Raw genomic sequence first — 12,756 nt, 5'->3', positions numbered from 1 at the left:
GCACGCCAGGCTTCTGTGTCCTCCACTATCTCCTGGAGTTTGCTCAAACTCACGTCCATTGAGTTGGTGATGCCATCCAACCATCTCATCCTCTGTTGCCTCCTGCTGTCCTCAATATTTCCCAGCAGCAGGGTCTTTCCCAGTGAGTCGGCTCTTTGCATCAAGTGGCCAGTGTATTGGAGCTTCAACATCAGTCCTTCCAATGAATATTCAGGGTTCATTTCCTTTAGGATTGACTGGCTGGATCTCATTGCAGGCCCAGGGACTCTCAAGAGTCTTCTCCAACACCACAGTTCAATGCTTTAGTGCCTGGAAAATCCCATGGACGGAGGAGCCTGATGGGCTGCAGTCCATGGGGTCGCTAAGAGTCGGACACGACTGAGCGACTTCCCTTTCACTTTTCACTTTCCTGCATTGGAGAAGGAAATGGCAACCCACTCCAGTGTTCTTGCCTGGAGAATCCCAGGGTCGGGGGAGCCTGGTGGGCTGCCGTCTATGGGGTCACACAGAGTCAGACACGCCTGAAGTGACTTAGCAGCAGCAGCAGCTTTCTTTATGGTCCAACTCTCACATTTGTAAAACCATAGTTTTGACTATCGGGCCTTTGTTAGCAAAGTGATGTCTCTGCTTTTTAATACGCTGTCTAGGTTTGTCATAGCTTTCCTCCCAAGGAGCAGTTTTGATTTCATGGCTTCGGTCACCATCCGCAGTGATTTTGGAGCCCAAGAAAATAAAATCTGTCACTGCTTCCTCTTTTTCCCCTTCTGTTTGCCATGAAGTGATGGGACCGGATGCCTGTTTGTTATTCTTTCCCTAATCTCTCATTTCTTTGCAGGAGTATAGTGGCACTCAGGGGTCAAGGAGGGAGGAGGGCAGCAGGCCGTGTTTCTTCTCTCCTGAGTTGAATTTCTGCCTCCCCCTACCCTTTATTGGTCCAGGGCCTTCAGCCTGAGCATGGCCATCAGCCCAGAGCTGACATCCCCTCAGTATAAGCCAAGTGAAGGAGAACCGTGGGACCTGGGGAGGGAGGCTAGTCTGAATCAGACGGGGCGAGAACCTGAGAAGCAGCCTTTGAACCTCTAGTCTCCCCCAAATTGCTGAATGTCTGTTTAACTTCCTTTGAGATGCTAAACACTTCCTGAGCATCATCTCCTCAGTCCCAGGCACTTCATCTCTGTCAGGGCACCTGATCCATTCCATGCTCCTAGGCAATTAGAGATCACCCCTACCATTTTCTGGGTGGGAAAACCAAGTTCTAAGAGGTGATGTGACTTATTCGAGGTCACACAGGTCCCAGCCTTTTTGTCAAACCAGGTTGCCTGAGAGCAGGGGCTATCCCCAGTATAAGTCACTCTGGAGGGGGGATTCTGGATAAGCATTTAACCCTCGTCCCACTCTGGAAGCCACAGGCATCTCTGAAACCCCTCCCTAGAGATAACCCTGCTGGGGTTTGTTGTTTTTTAAGTTGCTGAGTCATATCCGACTCTTTGTGACCCCATGGACTGTAGCCCACCAGGCTTCTCTGTCCATGGGATTCTCCAGGCAAGACTATTGGAATAGGTAGCCATTCCCTTCTCCAGGGGATGTTCCTGATGCAGAGATCGAACCTGGGTCTCCTGCACTGCAGGCAGATTCTTTACCATCTGAACCACCAGAGAAGCCTGGTGGGTCACTGTGACCCATTCCTTTCCAACTTCTTGCCAGAATGAACTTCTCTCTCAGTGCCAGTGGCCTGCCAGTGGCATACTTGCAAGTCATACACAGTGTAAATGATAAATGAGAGGTTTGGTTGTTTTTAAATTTCTATTATTTTATCTAGAGAGCTGGCATGGAGAAGGGAATCCTTTATCTGTGTTCTGGGCCGTCGTGACATTTGGATGAGGTCGAGCAAGGAAGGAGGCTGTCTTTGGGGCAGACAAAGTGCACAGCCCCACTTTGACACACCCTTGGTGAGGATTCTCCTTATCCCTCGACCTGAGCCCGTGGAGCCATCTGGGCTGGCAGCCGGGCTTCCTCCATCTTCCACAGCCATCCTACTCCTTGCCTCCCCAGGAAGCCATCTCCTGCCTGCTGTTCTGGGCTCTCATTGCATCCGTGGCCCTTTCTCCCCAGCCTGGAGACAGCTGGATGCGAGCTCCTGCCCGGCCCACCACAACCCCTGGCTGCCTCCCTCTGAGGAAATAAAACCAAGTCAAGCATCCCACCCAAACCTCAGACCCAGGCTTGGTTTGTTCTTGGTCTGGAATCAAATGTTGTCCAGGAGGTATGGGATGGGCGGGGAAGTATGAGGCTGGGGAAGTGGAGGCCACCCAGGGGAAGGGTTGAGAGGAGCCTGGACCAAGGACCCTGGGCCTCCTATATCACCCCCTGGCTTCGAGGGACCTGTCTTTTTGGCACACCGCCCGCACCCCGCCCCCACGCCGCTTCATGCTCTCCTGTCCTCTATTTCTTGTACTAGGGCTGGGAGATTGGAAGCTGTGGGGGCCCTGTAGGGGGCGCTGTGGAGTAAGTGGCATTTGTTTATCACTTCCTGGTGGCTCAGACAGTAAAGAATCTGCCTGCAATGCAGGAGACCTGGGTTCCATCCCTGAGTCAGGAAGATCCCCTGGAGAAGGGAAAGGCTACCCACTCCAGTATTCTTGCTTGGAGAATCCCATGGGTAAAGGAGCCTGGCGAGCTACAGTCCATGGGGTTGCACAGTCAGACATGACAGAAGCAACTTACACACATACACACACACACACACACACACACACAGGGACTGCGGACATTTGTCAGAATACCCCTGGAAATCTCAAAGAATCACCAAATTGGCAAATATCATGATACTCTGTCATTTCTGCATAAGCACCGTCTATTTTATTCCTATGCCGCTAGCTTACTTTGAAGGGTCATGTTTTTTTTTTTTTTTTCACAAAGAATTAAGGCGTTCCTAACTTTACAAGGATGAATGTGTCTTTGACAAAAAGCAGAGAACCAAGTCACAGAGGGCCTGCATCTCTCACCATTAGGCAGTCTCCAGGGTCATACTTGTGATTCCCAGTACCCTCTGTGCTTCTGCTCTTCTCTGTTCCTTTTGGAAGACCCAGGAGACTCCAGGGAAAGGAACGAGAGGATGGTGATTGAGATACTCTTTACAAAGAGTACGGATTTCTATGTTTAAGCAGGTCCTGGTCTTTCTGGGCACTGTGATTCCAGTACACAGTAGGGTAGTCGGACTGACTCTGGATCGTACTTAAGACACAAGGCTTTGCATCTATTTCCTGACCAACTAGGGGATCTCCTCTGACACGAGGGAGAGTCAAGAATCCCCCTCAAATACTTTCATCACAAGACATTAGGATCTGGGCAGCATACCTCTGGGATTAAAGCCTGCCAGCTCATCTTCCCTGCTAACACCCACCCAGGCACTGACCTCAGCCTTCAGACCTCCAAATGGTGATAAGTCACTGTGCTGCCTCTTGGAGGCCACACTTTGGGGGCACACATTTCTGGAAGGCCCTAAAATCTGATCCACTCCCTGTATCTCTCAGGTCAAATAAGATTAAAATCAAGATACTAGCCAGAGATACAAAATTGTGAATCAACTCTATGCGTGTGCTAAGTTGCTTCAGCTGTGTCCAACTCTTTGCAACCCCATGGACTGTAGCCCACCAGGCTCCTCTGTCCACGGGATTCTCCAGGCAAGAATACTGCAGTGGTTTGCCATTTTCTACTCCAGGGGATCTTCCCCACCCAGGGATCGAACCCAAGTCTCTTAAGTCTCCTGCATTGGTTGTGGGTTCTTTACCACTAGCAAAGCCAGAGACACAACATTGTAAATCCAGTATACATCAGTTTAAAAAATAAAAGGCAAGTCAGGAGACTTAAAAAAAATTTTTTTATATGGACCATCTTTTAAAGCCTTTATTGAATTTGTTACAATATTACTTCTGTTTTATGTTTCTTTTTTCTTTTTTTGACATGAGGCATGTGGGATCCTAGGTACCTGACCAGGGATTGGACCTACACCTCATGCACTGGAAGTCGAAGTCTTAACCACTGGACCGCCAGGCAAGTCCCCAAGCCAGGTGACTTCTGACTACCACAGATAGCAGTGCGACCTTGAGCAAGGCGACTTCTGTTTGTGGGTCTCAGGTTCCTGGGGAGATGAGGCCAGATGGCCCTCAGGTCTCTCCCAGCCCCCACCCCCTCAGGTGGGCAGAAAAAGCACAAAGCAGCTGCCTGTTTTCACCCTCTTCCGGCTCTGTCCTGGGTGACTGGGCGGGTGCCAGGGAGCGCCGAGGCTTCCCGCAGATCACCTAGGAGGTGGGTTCTAACAGCAGCCTCATTTACCAATGAAGCCACTGCCGAGAAGAGCCAGGTACCTTGCCCAGGGATCCCATGAATGAGCGCCAGAGCCCAGCAGTATGACCCCAGACAACCCCTGCCTGCCTTTGCTGTCGGGACGCCAGCAGAAGCTGCTGTCAGGAGCTGCTGTTCTCATCCGCCCAGCATGCAAATGATGAGGTTACAGGTTATGGGAGGATGAGGTTACAGGTTACGGGAGGATGAGGTTACAGGTTACGGGAGGATGAGGTTACAGGACCGAGAGCAGCAGAGCTGCAGGCAGCGTGGCGGGGCATGCGGGCAGAGCTGGAAGGGGTCTCACAGCCCCCCAGGTAGGAGGGAGGGGATCTGCCCAGACCACTGGACCACTCGGTATCAGCCAAGAGACAGCACTTGCATCAGAGGAGGACTGCAGAGCCAGCCAGGAAACCAGAAGGTGGGAAGCAGAGGAGGAGAAATCTCCTGAGAATAATGGAGCCAATTCAGCTAAAGAGAAGACAAGAGATAGGGGAGGGGGCAGAGAGGGCTGACATGAGGGAGGAAGTGATGGAAAACAGCACATGGAGGGGTGTCCTCCCTGAGTGTCCTTTTCCAGCATGATTTCTGATATTTCTCCTCTACTGGCTTAGGGAGTAGATGGATGTGGGTGGCCCAGAGCCAGTTTTTTCATGCCAGAGTCCAACTCTCTGAGGAGCTCATTGCAGGCTGGGGGCACTGAGCGGGACCCATGGGTAGGGTGGAGTTGGTGGCGTCTCAAACTTTTTCTTTCCCTGATACTCCCCTTAGGCTTGTGGAGGGGAAAGCAGATTCTACTCTTTCCCAAAGGCATCCTCACACAGGGAGACTGGGAAGGGGCCCTGGAATCTGCAGTTTTACAGGCATCCCAGGGGTTTTTGGTGGAGGTGGCTCCCGTCCCCACTGCAGACACACTGGTGAGGGCCTGCTCAAGGTGGGGATGAAGTGCGGCTGCAGCAGGCACGGGGGTGTCTGTTCGCCGTATTTGTTCTGAAGAAAGTGAGCATGTGTGATGGAGGTTGCGGGGGAGAGCAGGATGCTGAAAGGGTCTCAGCAGAGAACGGTCCTCCTCAAGAAACTAAGCCCAGTGGGCCTTACCGAGGACAACTTCGCTCCCCTAGGGGACATCTGGCAAATTTTATTGTCACAGCTGGGAAAGGACAGTGTTTCTGGTATTGAGTGGGTCAAGGGCAGAGGTGCTGTTGAACATCTTAGGACAGCTTCTCCTGCCCCTCCCCTAATGCACAACAAAGAATTATCCTGCCCCAAAGAGCAGAGGTTAAAAACCCTAGAGCCACCCAGGTCACCATCCCCAACCCCTCTCCAGGATCTTGAATAAAAACTTGCACTGCATCACATCTGCTAAGGAACAACGTGACGTGGGAGATGCTACAATCACAGTCATTTGGCTCAAGTGAAAAACCACTACAGCCAGGTGCCTCTAGTCCCCCTCCCATTCTTTCCCAGCCTGTGCCGCAGGCCAGCAGACGCTATGGATGCACTTCACAAGCGACTGGTGCCACCTAGTGATACCAGAGTTAACACCAGCAGGACTATTTCCAAGAGCTGGAATCTGTTGGTTCTTAAGGGGTTTACTGCCTACACTGTGAAGCTTCTATGGAAATAAAGGAAGACCACCCAAATGAGAACAAGTAGAGGCTATTTATTCAGAACTTTCAAACAGCAAGAGAGTCAATTACAATCAATTGTATTTGGGAGAGCCTCCAGTACAAGTGGAGAATCAAATGCTAGTGGAAAAGGTTGAGAGAGAGAAAAGAAAAGGCGTCAGATGCCCTGAGTTGAAGGTTGTTAGCTTTGGGAGGCTGGAGGCTGGGGCATCTCGTGTGCCTGGATTTGGAGAGGTTATTTGGCTTTCTGTGATTGGTTCTGAGTTGGTAGTGGGGGCAAAAATTAGAGAAGCTGCAGTCATTGACTTGGAGAAGGCAATGGCACCCCACTCCAGTACTCTTGCCTGGAAAATCCCATGGATGGAGGAGCCTGGTGGGCTGCAGTCCATGGGGTCGCTGAGGGTTGGACACGACTGAGCAACTTCACTTTCACTTTCATTTTTCACTTTCATGCATTGGAGAAGGAAATGGCAACCCACTCCAGTGTTCTTGCCTGGAGAATCCCAGGGACGGGGGAGCCTGGTGGGCTGCCATCAATGGGGTCACACAGAGTCGGACACGACTGAAGCGACTAAGCAGCAGCAGCAGTCATTGACTAAGTCCTGAGTATTCTGGGCCCATTGCTCTAGAGGCTGTGGACCAGAGTTCTGTTGTCATATATGGTCCAGCCAGTGTCTGTTTGTATACCCAGCCTCCTAATTCATTAGCCATTCTAAATACAGTCCTGCTGTTACTAATCACGAAACATTACATAGAGTTATCCATGTGAGAAGCAGCTTGACCGCAAATCAACATCTGTGATTTTCAAAGACTGCCCTTTCCATTTTTGATTTAGGGCTCATATTTGATGTAACTGTTTGATTTTGCTGTCCACGATGTCTTACTGTGTACAACATTGCTCTCCCAGCTGAAATCCACGTGGGCCTCAGGGACCCCTCAACTGCGCCTGTGTGGGTGACTCTAATTCCTTGAAATGCGGCACCTGTACTACCATCTCCACCACCGCCGCCTCCATCTACTACTACCTCAGCTCCATCACCACCACCACAAGATCGATGGTTCTCAAACTGTGTTCCCAGGCCCAGAGGCGGCAGCAGACCAGAACTTGTTAGAACTGCAGATTCTCAGGCTCCACGCCAACCTACAGGGTCAGACACTGGGGACGCGGCCGGCCCTCAGGGGGTTCTGATGGACGCTAAAGTTAGAGAGCCTCCGCTTAAGGGGAATTTCTAGGATGCCACAAGCGGCTCAAGTCAGATCTTCCATGATGTTGCCTCCGAATCTGTGAAACAGAACAACTTCTGTTTATCTATATAATATAAACGACAATACTTGCTAACATTTAGTGACACTTGGTGTTACGCACGTCACATACAGTTTTGGCTTTCAAAAGTCTGAGAGGCAGGATCTGTTTATACCTCCATCTGACAAGCGAGGAATAGAGGCTCCGAAAGGCGAGGTGACTTGTCCCTAACCTTATACAGGTTACACAGAACTGAAACCAGGCTTTTCTGGCTCCAGAATTTTGCTCTTAACTACTGTTAAAGATACCATTTGCCGGACTTCCCTGGCGGTCCACTGGTTAAGACTCCATGCTTCCAGCGCAGGGGGCATGTTTCTATCTCTGGTCTGGGAACTAAGGTCCCATATGCTACATGGAGAGGCCAAGAAAGAAAGAAATAATCAAACAAAAAACATGCTAATTGCCACATGGATGGAAGTCTAGAGAATTTGTATAGCTTTAATCAGAGTCCCCACCCCAATTTGCCTTAAGTCAAACAGAGGCCCAGACAGATCATCTGAGATCACCTCTTTTATTTTGGGGGGGAATCAAAAATTTTTTTATTTATCCTTCCTCCAAACTAATTTTTTAATGTAAAAAGCGATGAGTCAACTGAAGAAAGGGCTGTGGCCTTGGCTAGGCCATGGTGACACTGGACACTCGACTGAGAACCTGGGCCTGTGGGGATGAGCAGGACTGGACCCGGCTCAGGGAAGCATCTCCAGGAAGGCTCTGCAGCGCCACGCCCTCTGCTGGTAGACAGTCTCAAGGACAGTGCAGTTGCCATAACAGGAATCTTCAAAAATTGGTTGTTTTGGGGATCATAGCTCCCAGGTCAATTCAGTTCAGTCACTTAGTCGTGTACAACTCTTTGCAACCCCACGGACTACAGCACCCCAGGCTTCCCTGTCCATCACCAACTCCCGGAGCTTGCTCAAACTCATGTCCATTGAGTCGGTGATGCCATCCAACCATCTCGTTGTCTGTCATCCCCTTCTCCTCCTGCCTTCTATCTTTCCCAGCATCAGGGTCTTTTCCAATGAGTCAGTTCTTTGTATCTGATGGCCAAAGTATTGGAGTTTCAGCTTCAGCATCAGTCCTTCCAATAAATATTCGGGACTGATTTCCTTTAGGATAGACTGGATCTCCTTGCAGTCCAAGGGACTCTCAAGAGTCTTCTCCAGCTCAAAAGCATCAATTCTTTGGTGCTCAGCCTTCCTTATGGTCCAACTCTCACATCCATACTTGACCAATGGGAAAATCATAGTTCTGACTAGATGGACCTTTGCTGGCAAAATAATGTCTCTGTTTTTAATATGCTGTCTAGGTTGGTCATAACTTTTCTTCCAAGGAGCAAGAGTCTTTTAATTTCATGGCTGCAGTCACCATCTGCAGTGATTTTGGAGCCCCTAAAAATAAAGTCTCTCATTGTTTCCATTGTTTCCCCACCTATTTGCCACAGAGTAATGGGACCAGATGCCATGATCTTAGTTTTCTGAATGTTGAGTTTTAAGCCAACTTTTCCACTCTCCCCTTTCACTTTCATCAAGAGGCTCTTTAGTTCCTCTTCGCTTTCTGCCTTAAGCTTGTGTCATCTGCATATCTGAGGTTATTGATATTTCTGCCAGCAATCTTGATTCCAGCTTGTGCTTCCTACAGCCCAGCATTTCTTATGATGTACTCTGCATATAAGTTAAATAAGCAGGGTGACAATATACAGCCTTGACGCACTCCTTTTCCTATTTGGAACCAGTCTGTTGTTCCATGTCTGGTTCTAACTGTTGCTTCCTGACCTGCATACAGGTTTCTCAGGAGGCAGGTCAGGTGGTCTGGTATTCCCATCTCTTTAAGAATTTTCCACAGTTTGTTGTGATCCACACAGTCAAAAGCTTTAGCGTAGTCAATGAAACAGAAGTAGATGTTTTTCTGGAATTCTCTTGCTTTTTCTGTGGATGTTGGAAATTTGATCTCTGGTTCTTCTGCCTTTTCTAAATCCAGCCTGAACATCTGGAAGTTCTCAAGTCACATACTGTTGAAGCCTACCTAGCTTGGAGGATTTTGAGCATGACCTTGCTAGCATGTGAAATGAGTGTAATTGTGGGGTGCTTTGAACATTCTTTGGCATTGCCTTTCTTTGGGATTGGAATGAAACCTGACCTTTCCCAGTCCTGTGGCCACTGCTGAGTTTTCCAAATTTGCTGGCATATTGAATCCAGCACTTTAACAGCATCATCTTTTAGGATTTGCAATAGTTCAGCTAGGATTCCATCACCTCCATTAACTTTATTTGTAGTGATGCTTCCTAAGGCCCATTTGACTTCACACTCCAGGATATTTGGCTCTAGGTGAGTGATCACACCATCGTGGTTATCTGGGTCATTAAAATCTTTTGTATAGTTCTTCTGTGTATTTTTGCCACCTCTTTTTAATATCTTCTGCTTCTGTTAGGTCCATACTTTTTCTGTCCTTTATTGTGCCCATCTTTGCATGAAATGTTCCTTTGGTACCTCTAATTTTCTTGAAGAGATCTCTAGTCTTTCCCATTCTATTGTTTTCCTCTATTTCTTTGCCTTGATCGCTGAGGAAGGCTTTCTTACCTCTCCTTACTATTCTTTGGAACTCTGCATTCAGATGGATATATCTTTCCTTTTCCCCTTTGCCTTTTGCTTCTCTTCTTTTCTCACCTATTTGTAAGATCTTTTCATGCCGGGGTCCAGCCCCGGATGATCCAGGGTATTCGAAGGGGAGACAGTGTTGGCGACTATTTAAATATTCATCAAAGATATAAAGACTAATAGAATGAGGATAGCTCAGCAGGAAAATTCAGTGGAGAAAAGAGGCTGAGTAGCTTGGTTTACGTGGGAAACCAATAAAACTTCAAGACAAGAAGCGTGCACCACTTACGTAGGCCGCAGGCATCCTTCCATTCTCCCGAAGGAGAGGAGACACTGAGGCCTCCCCGGTTGGATCTTAGAAGTCCAGGCAAAATTAGTAAGCTTGGTGGGTTCCGCGCTCCAGATGGAGACTCAGCCAGAATTTGAGAGAGAGACATGGGGAGACCAGTATTTCGAGGAACTGATCCCAATTCTTTATTTTCCAGAGTCTGTTTTTATACACTGAGATGTTATACAAAAGTCACGTGGGGACAGCAGTCCTGACTTTTATTAAAGTCAGGTGCTTCATACAAATGTATACAGAGGTCTTAGGGGTGTTACATCATCTTCTGGCCAGGGGGGCCTGCTGACAATTTATGACCCTCTCCTTGTGACAGTGGTCAGTCAACCAGAACACTTTTTTCTCCAAGGGTGATTATTCTTAAAACAGACGCCACCCAAATAAAGTTACGTTCCTATAGGGTGAGGGTGTAGTGGGTTTTAGTTAAAGAAAGAATTTACTTAGCCTAAGGTATAATGTGATTTATATCAAAGGTTAATACTTATTTCTTCTACATATTCATTAATGTGTGTAAGGGCAGGGGATGTGGAGTCTTAGCAACAAACATTGGCTCAACAAATGAAAAACCCTTCACCAATACAATTTCTAATCAGCCCACTATACTTATACTAATGGTTTTCTAACTTTTCTAAGGAACCTGTTTTTAGAAGGTTTAAAGTATCTCGTGCCTCTCACGGTTGGGAGGCTGTGAGCAATCACATGTGGCCGGACAAGCGTGTCAGGCAGGCTAGAGAACCTTCAGAGGAGTTTGTAGGTTGAAACACTCCTATCACGCCCAGGAATTATTATTAACTGGAGCTCTAAGTTAACTCCTTCTCCGAAAGAGGTGGTGGGGGACAGCCCCCCATAAAGTCAGAGGTATAGGTGAGAGCACAAAGTAGTAAAGTAGGCAGGCTCTGGTTATGGGGGTAGATGTTCGAGGATTTCCAGAGGGACTCCTGAGGCTCCATCCCGCCTTTGCGTATGTCGAGCCTCCTTCCTCATGACCTTTGCCATGGGCGGAGTGCCTCACGCCAGCCCCCAACATTCTCAGATAATCATTTTGCCTTTCTGCATTTCTTTTTCTTGGGGATGGTTTTTATCACCACCTCCTGTACAATGTTATGAACCTCCATCCATAGTTTCTTTCAGGCACTGTCTATCAGATCTAATCCCTTGAATCTATTTGTCACTTCCAGTGTATAATCAATCCTAAGGGATTTGATTTAGGTTATACCTGAATGGTCTAGTGATTTCCCCTACTTTCTTCAATTTAAGTCTGAATTTTGCAATAAGGAGTTCATGATCTGAGCCACAGTCAACTCCCAGTCTTGTTTCTGCTAACTGTATAGAGCTTCTCCATCTTCAGCTGCAAAGAATATAATCAATCTGATTTCGGCATTGACCATCTGGCGATGTCCACGTGTAGTGTCGTCTCTCGTGTTGTTGGAAGGTGTTTGCTATGACCAGTGGATTCTCTTGGCAAAACTCTTGTTAGCCTTTTCCCTGTTTCATTTTGTACTCTGAGGGTACAAAATGGAGAGTATAGTTAATGGCTGGCCATACTTAAAACCAGCGGAGTTAAGGATGACTTCTGTCTTGGGAACTTCAAAAGGGTCTGCACATCTTGGGAAGTGGGAGTTGGATTGTTAGCTGGCAGTGCAGGAGTCCCCAAGTTTTCCTGCAATCCTTAGGCTGTGAGTGGCAGGCACACTTCCAGCAGCAGGCATGGGCCATGTCTCCACAGTCATTCCACTTGTGAGTCCCTGGCAGACTTCTCTGGAAGGCTGTCACCCACGTGGAGATAAAGGGTCGTGAATGTAGAGGTGACTGTGGTACCCCAGGGCAGTCAGCCTCCAAGTCCCAAACAGCAGAGTAGAAGCCCACTGGCTTTTCCTTCCTGTCCTGGCTGATTTCCAAGCTCTGCTCTGCTCCTCTTTGCTTTCTAGAGCTATCTGGCCTTCTCTGGTTCTTCATAGTTAAACAAACTCCCCCAGAACCTCACACCAAACACCTTCCTATTTGGGGGCTTAATTCTTTCTGCGGCTGAACACCCTCCCACTCGTATCACCCTCCCGTCTTCTCCCAAGTAGCTGCCATCCTGGGGGATTCTCCTCGTCGCCCAAATCTTGGCTCTGTGCACCAGTGCCAAACAGAAATATGGAGACAGAGTTATGGAGGAGAAGGAAAGAGCGGTTTTATTAGTTTGCCAGACAAAGGGGGAACACAGTAGGCTAGCGCCTCAAGAACTGTGCCCCCCTCGCTGGTAAAGAGGGAGGGGTTTACAGTCCAGCAAGCCTACCTGAGAAGGATCAAGATGGTAACAGTCTTGCATTCTTCTTCTGCAAAGTTTCAAAAAGGTGAGGTTGCTGACAAGGTTAGGGTGTGTAGGGGCTTGGATGGTTAGGTCTCCTAATTCTTGATGACCCTTTGATCTTGCCTCAGGTGGTTTCCTGGCTGCTCCTCCCTTGATTAGCAACTGTTCTGACCTTTGGGACTAAAAGAAGGTCATGGAGGCTGGAGTCTTGCCTACAAGAAATGAGGGACAAAGAGACCTTCGTGTCCAGG

Source organism: Bos mutus, chromosome 4, assembly GCF_027580195.1.
Source record: "Bos mutus isolate GX-2022 chromosome 4, NWIPB_WYAK_1.1, whole genome shotgun sequence".
NCBI classification, from domain to species: domain Eukaryota; kingdom Metazoa; phylum Chordata; class Mammalia; order Artiodactyla; family Bovidae; genus Bos; species Bos mutus.
Note: the sequence above shows the minus strand (reverse complement) of the source record.